This window comes from Triticum urartu, chromosome 3 (assembly GCF_003073215.2).
Source record: "Triticum urartu cultivar G1812 chromosome 3, Tu2.1, whole genome shotgun sequence".
NCBI classification, from domain to species: Eukaryota; Viridiplantae; Streptophyta; class Magnoliopsida; order Poales; family Poaceae; genus Triticum; species Triticum urartu.
Window position 1 is genome coordinate 682,968,648 of NC_053024.1, and position 9,155 is coordinate 682,977,802.

Below are 9,155 nucleotides of genomic sequence, written 5' to 3' on the forward strand. Positions count from 1 at the left end.
GAATTTGCCATCTCTTAGTAGAATTAGCAAATATTGTATAAATACGCTGAATAACTCCAAAAAATTTTGTTGCTTTACGACAAGACTTTGCCATATCACATAGTGCCAAATTCAGATTATGACAACCACAAGCCGAATAAAAAGCTCTTCGGTTTACTTCCAGTACTTTGTTTTGTACCCCTTTATTTTTTTCCTTTCATATTTGACCCATTATCATATCCCTGTCCTCTCACATTGTCCACATCAAGGCCAAGACTCTTCAATTCCTTCAGCAGAACATCAAACAATCCTTGCCCAGTCGTATCATTCACATCCAAAAAACCTAAGAAGGATTCTTCAATGCAAAAAGAACGTGAAGATGCATCAACATACCTAATTATCAAAGACATTTGTTCTTGGTGGCTTGCATCAGGAGTGCAGTCAAGTATAACAGAGAAGTATTTTTCTTCTTTCACCTTCTCAATGATTTTTGACTTGATTGCAACAGCAAGCAAATTGATTAACTCATTCTGTATGGAAGGACCAAGATAATGATCACGAATTTTATCATTGGTGATGTGATAAACATGCTCTTTGATAACTGGGTCAAATTCAGCCAACATTTGAACGAGTCCTAAGAAATTGCCATTGTTGTCTTGGTACAACTTGCTATTACTACCACGAAATGCTATATTGTGTTCTGCAAGAAATTTTACAATCAAGAGGATTCGGAGCAAAACTTTTCTCCAATGTTCCTTTTCCTTCGCAAGTTCTCGCTGAGCAATTTTGTCAATTGTTTGATTCTTCTCTAACCTAAGATGCATGTCATACCATGTAGTCATATTTGTGACATGTTCTTTGCTAGTTTCATGCTCTTTAATTCTATGACCAATATGAGCCCAGTCACTGAAACCATCATTTGCTAACTGCCCTCTCACCAACCCTTTTCTTAATAATTTGCAGCAAAAACAAAATACTTTGTCAAGATCTTTGCTGTATACAAGCCATTCTCTATCACACTTCACTCCATTTGAGAGAACTCTAGTGTATGATAATGCAGAAAACCTTCTAGACAATTTGTCTTTTTCACCATGTTCAATAGACGTGTCTCTTTTAGGACCTTTTTGCACCAAAACATCTATCATTTTTGAATCAAGTGCATCCCAATTTCTTGGATCAAATATATCAAACGGAAAAGGACATTTGATGTCATCAGCAATATTATCATCATCGCCGGTATTAGCATTATCACCTTCATTGGCAGTATCAACATCATCACCTCCATCGGCGATATTACCATCACCCCCTTCATTGGCAATATTACCATCATCAATTTCTGCATCAAGAGTCTCAACCTCTGCTGCATTATCATCAAGACCATCATCAACATTAAAAATCTGTAGTTTGATTTTCAGAATTATGTTGGGGCCCTTTCACCAAATATATATCAAGGGAACCCGCTAGAGATTGAGCCTCAAGTTTGAGTTTTTTTTTCTTACGCTTTGCAGCACCAGATTCATGCTTCCTAATTCTAACAGACATGATGAAGATTCAGGAACACAGAACCTAACAAATTATAAAAGTTATCATTGATCAAACAAAATATATTTAGTTTCTAATAGTAACGGTCGTCGGATGAATAGATCATCCAAACACAAAGAAAATGAATTGAAAATAGAACCTTGCACTTGGAGATTAAAACACGGTCTGTAGTTTGGCCTGGATGTGTTCCTCGATGGCTCGATCCTGATTGAAACAACAAACGGAACCGCGGTCACACCTGTTGCGGCTTCACACAGCAAGACGACCAGCAATGGGATTAGATCGGAGGTAACTACCTCGGCGCCGGCTGACTGCCAGGGCCAGGGCCTTCTTCAATGCCCGATCACCGCTCGCGAGACCTAGATGGCAGTTCGCTGTTTGTTCGTCTGCAATCGCTGGAATCAAGCGATTCGTATCCAATCTACCGGTCGACCTATTGGGCCTCCAACATTATTTTCTGTAAATATGTTATTTGGGCCTCTAGCACTAGCAGACCTAGACGCTTTGCAGTCCTGGAAGCCTAGCAGATTAATCAAAGACACCATGTAGTCACGTACACACATACTTTAGTTTCCTTTTCCGGTTTTTTAGCGATCTTTCAACCGAAGGGAGGCAACGTACGAAGGGTTTTTTTCTCTCGATGGGGGCCCCACGATTTTGGGGGCCCTGTGCGATCGCTCACCTCGCTCCCCCTCATCGACGGGCATGGGTGGCCTTGGGTTTAAAGGTTTCGAGCTTTTTAACCTAGCTATGTTGGCAAAACAGGCATGGCAACTTTTGCAGGAACCCACCTCTCTCAGTGCCAGACTACTAAAGAGCATATATTATCCGAATGTGGATATCCTGCAAGCCTCTTTGGGGGGTCATCCGAGCCAAATATGGAGAGCAGTAATTGAGGGCCGTGACGTCTTGAAACAGGGGCTGATACGGCGAGTCGGAAACGGTGCTACTATTAACATATGGACAGATAATTGGCTCCCAAGAAAAGAAATGCTCCGGCCATATGGGTGCATCTCGGCGAACCCACCGCAGCTTGTGTCAGAATTGATAGACCCAACTTCAGCTACCTGGATCAAGCAAAGGGTGAACGAGGTCTTCATGCCAATGGACGCAAATATCATAATGGGCATTCCTCTCTGTACTAGTAATGTAGACGACTTCTGGTCGTGGAACTTCGAGCCCAAAGGCACCTTTTCAGTTAAATCAGTGTATAGAATGCTCTCAGAAACTAAACAACGCCGTGAGGCATGGCTTAATGGGTCACCAGGAACGTCATCAGCGCAGTCAGAGGAAGGGATGTAGAAGAAACTTTGGAAAACTGAAGTTCCTGGCAAAGTCCGGATGTTTCTATGGAGACTGTCAAAACACTCCCTACCCACCAAGGACGTGCGAGCCCACCGCCATATGACGACGTCTAGCAGCTGCGGGCTATGTGGGATGCCGGATTCGTGGAAACATTCATTGATTCAATGCACAATGTCCAGATGTGTATGGGCTTTGGTGGATAAGGAACTTGCACATAAAATGATGGCGCTGTCAGAGCCTAAAGCAAGGCAATGGCTGTTTGCGCTTATTGATTCCTTCACACATAACGAGTTTGTCCTCCTGTCGATTACATTGTGGTCAATCTGGCACACGAGGCGCAAGGCGATCCATGAGGGGATTTTTCAGAGTCCTCAAGCAACACAGACTTTCATCAACAGATACCGTGACGAGCTTAATGTGATCCGCTCGACAGCAAGACAAACAAATGCACCTAATGCTCCATTGGGACCGCAGCGACCAAAGGAGCCTCCGCCGGGGTATGCAAAAATCCATGTTGACGCTACAGTACGACCGGGGCGAGGTGGGTCAGCATCAGCAGTTTGCCGTGATTCAAACGGAAATTACCTAGGGAGTTCATCCCTAGTGGTGGAGGGAGTGGACGATCCGGCTTGTCTGGAAGCTCTGGCATGCAGGGAGGCAATGTGCTTGGCAGAGGATCTTCTTATCAACAACTACATAGTGGCCTCCGATTGCAAGCAAGTTGTCTGTGATATAAACTCGGGTAGTAGAGGGCAATACGGTGCCATTCTGTCCGAGATTAGTCTTCGACCTACCCTTTTTCAATGCATTTTTTCCTTTGAGTGTCGTGCTGTAAATTATGAAGCACATAGTCTAGCCAGATTCTCTCTTAGAAGGGGACCGGGGCGTCATCTGTGGCTCGGCCAACCCCATGACTCATCTTGTATCCCACTTTCTGTGGACTTTGATTAATAAAGCTGGCTTAATCCTCAAAAAAAACAAAGTGCCTAGGAGCACGTGCTACAGTCGGCTGTTAGTTAAGCCTGCTTCTCTTCTCTCTCTTCTTCTCTCCCCGCCCACTCATCAAAAATATAATATTTAAAGTCTTATAGACAGCCCTACGTCATCCTATTGTACTTGCTCTAATTGGTAACCGCAACTCCAGCACCAAAGCCTACCAATCCACTTTTTTGTTTTGTCTTCTACAAAATAGGAAATTGTTGCTTTGTTATGTAATCATCATATTACATGTCATGCAGATTAGAAATTTGATTACTAGGGTACTTTTACAACATATCCAGTTATGGTTCCATTGTTGTCGCGCGCCAAACCTTCGATGAATTTCTTGAAGAAAATGAATGGATTCTTTTGTCGTGTGCTTCAACCAGGTAAAATCCTATTGGTTGTTCTAATTATACAATCTTCAGAGCCAGTTTTGTGAGCTTGTACAGTATGATTAATATTTTTGTATGGCTTCCCAATAGATGTATTGGAGCTACCTCTTCCTCTTCTACCGTGCTATCTCTACTTCTTTCCCTTCTACTACATAGTGGAATATTTAGTACATCTCCATGCTCATGGTTTTTTGGCATATATAGTCTCTACTAAGTAATTCTCTGTACAACCCAGTTAACTCTGCAAGAGCCACTAAAATATATTTGTAGGCTTGCATAGGAATAATTCATTTTTATTGTTGTTTGGTTATTGTTGCTGGCAACCAATTTCTATAAGCTTTAAACATACGGTAGGATTACACAACCAATATGTGTAAATAGTATTTTGTCCTATTTTATTATGTTTTATGCCAATAAGTATGCAATGTGTTTTCCTGCAATTGGTAACTAAACTTTTTTGCAGGGAGATAACTAAATTTATTCCGTTGCTAAAAAAGTTGAGATGAATTCTATGACAGTGAGCAGAAGTAATTGCTGATGCAAGTGTGACAACCTTGTGTACTGTTTTATCCTGGTCTTGCTTTTATTCTTGAACAACTTCTCTGATCTCCCAATAGATTTGTTGGGTTGGTGTGGTCATCGGGCTTAGTTTACACATCTTTCTATTCTGAATCTGTGCTTATACTGTTTGTCATCTGAAAATTACACTCAATATACATTATGGGACATAATGTCCAGGAAATAATCATCACGTGCAGACATCACTCTGTAATCCTTCCGTTCCATAATTCTTGTCGTGGTTTCAGTTCAAGGTTTTCCTAGGGTACTGCTCAGTAAATTGTTTTACCTCATAAATAGGTAGAACAAGAGCCACAAGAGCTGATTTTATGCACTTAGCTTCATGCGCACCCACTGGATGAAGATATTCAAAATGTGGAGCTTTTAGAAGTTAAATTTTTTGCATATATATTATTGGATTGATGATTGTAAATATTATGAAATATAACACAAATGCATTGTTGCATGGTTCTGTGTTTGAAATTCAAGGTCTGTGTATGGGGGTGGAAGGAAAGGATTGTGAGTCATGCTGCTATCTCTGCCTCCCCAATTGATGCTCACCACTTCTGTCAAGGATTTACTTTTATTTTAGCCCACCAAGAAAAAATGAATTAGTGGCCAATTGTGCTTATCTACTACTGCTTCAAGATTTTTTTTCTTTAAAGGTCTGATAGTACATGTGTAGATGTTTTCACTATTTTTGTTACTACTACTAATTTAGTTACATTTCTCAAAATAAAAGTAAATAATAAAATTTGTATGAACATACAGATCTTATAAATTTGTATTCACGGTAATTTAGTTACATGAATTATTAAACTCTCGAAGAGCATGTAACAATCACAATGTATGTTTCTCATGCTCAAAGGCTATTCCATGCGCCACTATTCTTCCATCCGATGGCAGTGCGGAACTGGATAGGGCCGACGAAGGACGTTAGGGTGACTTCTTCACATCCACACTTTATGGTCCGAAAAGCGATAATTCAACCAGTGAAAACACACGGGCATATTCACCTTATAAAGAATGAGGGTAATGTTATTTTCGACGTTTGTCAGAATTGGATGTAAGAATTTGGCCCGTAGTGGCACGCAGAGCAGGTTTTTCGAAAAAAAATCGCCCAGTGCAACGGCATTTGTACTACGTGCATCCCATCCTGCAAGGCTCCCACGACATGTCAGGATTCGACGAGGCTGTACTATTTATACCAGTAGTAATAGCGGAGCCAGTGTCAAGCCCAGCCCAAGTCCATAATTTCCATTTTGATCGAACTTGTAACAGATACTAATTGACTGAACCCCTAACCAAGAAGGGATAACAGGCTGAAATGACGACGTCCTTACAATATCTCAACGAACTTATAACAAATACTAACTGACTGAATCCCTAACAAAGAAGGGATAACAGGCTGATGAAATTACGACGACCTGACAATCTTTCAACGAACTTGACAGATAACTGACTGAATCCCTAACGAAGAAGGGATAACTGACTGAAATGTTGACCACGACCTTGCAATCTTTTATTTGGAATAATCGAAGAGACTCGGTACTGCTGCTCTGCTGGGCCTCGAGTCATAGGCCTCTCCACCTCCTGTGTACTACAGAGCAAGAAACTCCGGCAGGGCACAGAACCTCACGTCACAGCGGCAAATTGGGCACGTCGTCGCCTTGCAGAACCACATTAAAATGCACCTGCGGTGGAACGTGTGCGGGCACCTCGGTGGCTGCACGGCGGGCTCTCCCTCCAGGCCCTCCAAGCAGATTGGGCACTTGTCCGGCCTGCCGCCGCCGCCGAGCTCCCTCTCCTTGCACGCCATCGGGAGGGCCCGCTCGTCGTGTATGAACTGCCGGTCCACCTCCATCGCGAAGCGGAAGGTGAACCCGCGGGTGGCGCCGTCGCCACACGCCACGCGGACGATCTGTGGCACCACGTTAGTGGGTACGACGTCGTCCCACTCGTCCTGGGTGAGGCGGAGCGCGCGGAGCTGCGGAAGTTCCGCCAGCATCCTGCGCAGCGCCCCGCGGCAGGCGCCGTCGCTCTGGAGCGTGGAGAGGTCTGTGACGATGAACCTGTTGCCGTAGCCGCCGCAACGCCCGAGGTACGGCTGGTCCGTCACGACCGGGGGCTGGCCGCGGCGGCGGAACTGCAGGGACCGCTTCACATAGCACCACACGAGCACCGCGAACTGGTACCCGACGTCGACCGGCGCGGTATCCTCGGAGAACCAGATAGCGGTTGCCTCGACGCGGCGCATGATTACTGGGCCGCCGCCGGCGGCGGCGGCGGCGGCGTGATTGGACATCGCCATCACTAGTTCACTACACCGGATGGCAACCTGGGATCTGGAGTGGCAAAGCTGCAGATGGTTGCGAATCGCGGTGGCGCTATTTGTAGTCGCGGCCGGGCGGCAGTGAGCGTACCGTGACTTTCAGTAGGAGAAGGTTTCGCGCGGGAAATTCGTATTAGCTAGGAAACGAACGCGCCGCAAATGTTTTCATTTTAGGAAACGAACGCGATGCAAATGTTTTTCATTTTAGGAAACGAACGCGCGGGATGCAGCCCAACCATTCTCCGTCTCACACGGATGGGTAGGCTAGCTATACTTGACTCTGTTTCTCCGTTTCGGGCCAACAGGTAAATAGAGATGGCTCCGGCCTTTAGCTTCGCCTTAAGCAAGTTCAATGTGGGCTGGCCATTTGCGCATTCCATTAGCATATATATATTATTACTTCCCAATAGAAAACATATTTTATATATGTAAGAATGAATAAAAATAAAATTGAGTTATCTTTAATAAATGAAATATTAGGAAATTAATAGACCAAGAGAAAATATTTCGTCAAACTTATAGTTTTGTTCATATAGCTTCTTAGATTACTTCATGTATGTATACTTGAAAATGATTTGCGCTGATAGTTGAAAGTATTTCGTGAAATCATCAAAATAAAAAAAGGGTAAACAAATAGTGAAATAGTTTGCCGCCTGTCCGACGCTGGAGTTTGCTGATGAGTTCAGAGACTAAGGCCAACTCCAGCGCGCGACCCCATCCCGTCCGGCCCCGTTCGTTTGGGATAAAACGGACAAACCAGACGGCCCAGCGTGCGGACGCAAACGGATTTTTGTCCGTTTTCTATCCGCTTTCGACCCATCCCCGGCCCAAGTTTGGGCCGCTTTTGGGGTGAAGCAGACAGCACGCGGACGGGCGGGCCGTGTGCGCGTGTCCTCCCCTAGCCCGCTCGTCGGTGGCACAGGGACCCCTTTTTCTATCCACCCCCTCCCCCCTCTAGCCGCACCCCCTCCACTCTTCTCCACTCTGTCCCTCGCTGCCGCCGCCACTGCCATTGCAGCTGTGCAACTCGGACGCACGCTCGCCCAGCCCCTTCCCGTCGACGCCCCGGAGTTACCCAACCATTGCCACCTGATTAGCGCATCCCGCAGCTGGATTTGTTGCGAATCCGGTCGGTCTTGAGCTCGCCCGGTTGTGGGAGGCCGCGTCGCGTCATGGACTGGCCGGGCATCGGGCCGGAAGTCCCCGGCAAGGCCGCAAGGCTGCATGCAGGTAGTGGCTCCTCCTCTAGCCACTCGGATCTACACCATCGGTGGTCCGCCGGCAGATACACGAATGGCGGTCGGCCGGGCTCGGTGCTAGCCCAAAAGCACATCGACGCACCATTGCCACTCATTAAGTACGATGACTGCCCAAAGAAGGTCATGCCGCGTGTTTACAACATCGGAACATCCCGGATGGATGTTCATCAAGTGCTTAAACGACGGGGTATGTTCTACTTTAGCTTCGGTTGTGCTCTCGAATTTGATTAGTTGTGCTAACTTAACATTTTATTGTGTAGAATGGATGCAAGTTTTGGTATTGGAAAGAAGAGTACATCGATATATTGATAGAGCGCAATTTGGTAGATGTTCGTGCATTTTTAGCTAGCATAGAGGCTAGAGATGAGACTAGTGCACTTGTTGCTATAATAGAGGCTAGACATGAGACTAGATGCGAGGAAGCAACGTCTAGTTCTTTACACGCGAAGAAAGAAGCACGCAAGATCGAGCCTCCGCACATCAACAATGAGTGAACGAAAAGGCACTAATCCAACTTACATGAACAGTTCTGGAAGTTGGATATCTTCTAAAATGTTATCTTGTGGTTCTTGATTTCTTTGGTCTTGCTTTTCTAGTCAAACTTTGGTGATGTATTCCCATGTATCAAAAATCAATGACGAAAAAAAGTTATGGACTTGCAAAGAAAAATGTATGCGGACATGATGCGGCCGCGCGTTGGGCGCACGGCCACCGCATCCCAGAAACTGCCCGGACACGACCCCATTGAAGGAAATATGCCCTAGAGGCAATAATAAAGTTGTTATTTATATTTCCTTATATCATGAT